Source organism: Petromyzon marinus, unplaced genomic scaffold (genome assembly GCF_048934315.1).
Source record: "Petromyzon marinus isolate PM22_M1 ecotype Great Lakes invasive population unplaced genomic scaffold, UKy_Petmar_22M1.pri1.0 PM_G_Scaffold_140, whole genome shotgun sequence".
In the NCBI taxonomy this organism is placed as follows: Eukaryota; Metazoa; Chordata; class Hyperoartia; order Petromyzontiformes; family Petromyzontidae; genus Petromyzon; species Petromyzon marinus.
The window spans coordinates 25,001-27,500 of record NW_027422696.1 but is presented as its reverse complement, the minus strand read 5'-3'; positions in this window follow the sequence as shown (position 1 = coordinate 27,500).

Sequence of the window (2,500 nt, the reverse complement as noted above, 5' to 3'; positions counted from 1 at the left end):
CCGAGGGTCGGACACTGACAGCCCTATTTAATGCATGGATGATTACAGGAATTATTCCCAAAGAGTTGAAAAAGAATAGGACGATTCTTATTCCTAAGGTTATGGATGATGAAAAGCTGAAAGAATTGGGGAACTGGAGACCAATAACGATTGGTTCAATGATTCTGAGATTATTTTCCAGAATAATGACTGCACGTCTTGCTCGTGCTTGTCCCTTAAACCCAAGGCAGCGTGGTTTTATAGCGGCATCTGGCTGCTCTGAAAATCTTAAGGTGCTACAGGACCTTATGAGACATGCTAAGAAATTGCACAGGCCGTTGGCTGTCATGTTTATCGACATAGCGAAAGCTTTTGACTCGGTTTCGCATGCTCATATTTTATGGGTGTTAAGGCACAAGAAAGTAGATGAACACGTGGTGGGCATCATCCAGAACGCCTACGATCGGTGTACGACCTCGTTCAAAAGCAATGGCGAGTCGACTCGAGAAATTAGCATACGTGTTGGTGTCAAACAGGGTGACCCCATGTCACCCCTGCTCTTCAATCTTGCCATGGACCCTTTGATATGCACCCTAGAGTCACACGGAGTTGGGTACTCCATTGATACCGACCACGTGACAGCTCTTGCGTTTGCTGATGATTTGGTGTTGGTGAGCGAATCTTGGGTTGGTATGGCCGCCAATCTAGCGATCTTGGAATCATTTTGTGGGCTATCGGGATTGGAGGTTCAGGCCAGAAAGTGCCAGGGCTTCATGATAAGCCCAACCAAAGATTCATATACGGTGAACAACTGCGACCCATGGACTATCAAAAATAAAGATGTCCATATGATCCAACCTGATGAATCAACGAAATACCTTGGTCTGAAAATTGGCCCTTGGACTGGCACTATACAGCCTGATCTACATTGTCAGCTAAAGACATGGATCTCGAAAATCGATGAGGCGCCTCTGAAGCCAACTCAGAAGGTTGAACTACTCAATGCCTATGCCCTACCCAGATTGTTATATCCTGCAGACCACTCGGACTGCAAGCAATCAACTCTCCGTGGGTTGGACCAAGAGATTAGAAAGGCGGTAAAAGGATGGCTCCACCTTCCCGCTTCAACTTGTGATGGACTGTTATATGCCAGAGCCCGAGACGGAGGCCTTGCCATCTTGAAACTGGAAAAAACAATCCCTTCGGTTCAAGTTAGAAGGCTGCAACGTATAGCAAACTCGTCCGATGCTATCACCCGTAATATTGTGTCCTCGCAGGGTATGGAGGAAGAATACCGTAATTTGTGGGTACGAGCAGGGGGTGACAGTGATGCAATCCCAACATTCGTTCTCAGGGACTCGGTGTCAAAAGAACCTGTATATCCGAGACCCTGCGATTGGAGGGAGCATGAATTTCAGAGATGGTGCGAAAAGCCGGTTCAAGGAAGGGGCATTGTAAACTTTGCGCATGATAGAATCAGTAATGCTTGGTTGAGGCCATGGTGCGGCTTTAAACAATGCTTCTTTATCGCAGCACTACAACTAAGGGCAAATATTTACCCAACAAGAGAAAGCTTGAACAGAGGCAGAGATGGGGCCTTACGTTCCTGCAGGAAATGCTCTGCCAGACTCGAGTCCCTTTCGCACATTCTCGGTCAATGTCCTGCAGTACAGAAAGCAAGAATTGCGCGACATAACAAGATCAGTAACATTCTGGCAGACGAAGCGGCTAGATTGGGCTGGTCTGTATACAAAGAGCCACGGTTCATATCCGAGACGGGAGAGATGAGAAAGCCTGACCTCGTGTTTGCAAAAGATGAGGAGGCGGTTGTGATCGATGTCACCGTCCGTTTTGAGCTTTCAAAGAATACCTTGTCAGATGCTGCCTCGCACAAAGTTTCGTACTATACCCCTCTTGGTGATCAAGTCAAAGTGCTGACGAAGGCTAGCAAGGTCACATTCTTTGGATTCCCGGTTGGGGCAAGAGGAAAGTGGCCCCTTGAGAATAACGAGGTACTTACCTCCCTGGGCCTGACCAAACCCAGAACGACATCACTGGCCAAGATGATTTCCCGCAGAACGCTGCTTTTTTCTCTTGATATTCTGAGAATGTTCTGTGGAAATTATGCGGTCTATGAACAGTCATAGACAACCTCCGAAACAAATAATAGTTTTGTTTTAAGATGTCATTTGTTTTAGATTGATTTTGTTATTTTCGAAGGTGAAGTCGGTTTTTATTTCATTTTACTATTTTCCACAATTTAGATTGTTATTTTCCAAGACGAAGTCTTGGTTCTTTTTTTATTGTTAGTTTTTTTTTTTTTAACACAACGTATTTGTTACTTTAGAGCTTAGAGGGGACTTTATTTTCGCCTTACTATTTTCTGCCTACAAAGAAGATTAAAAATAAGCTTTTTTCAAGATGGTTTTGTTATTTTACAAGGTGAAGTCTTGGTATTCTTATTTTACTATTTTCCATAAAGAAGACCTTTCTTTTAGATTTTGTTATTTTCCAAGACGAA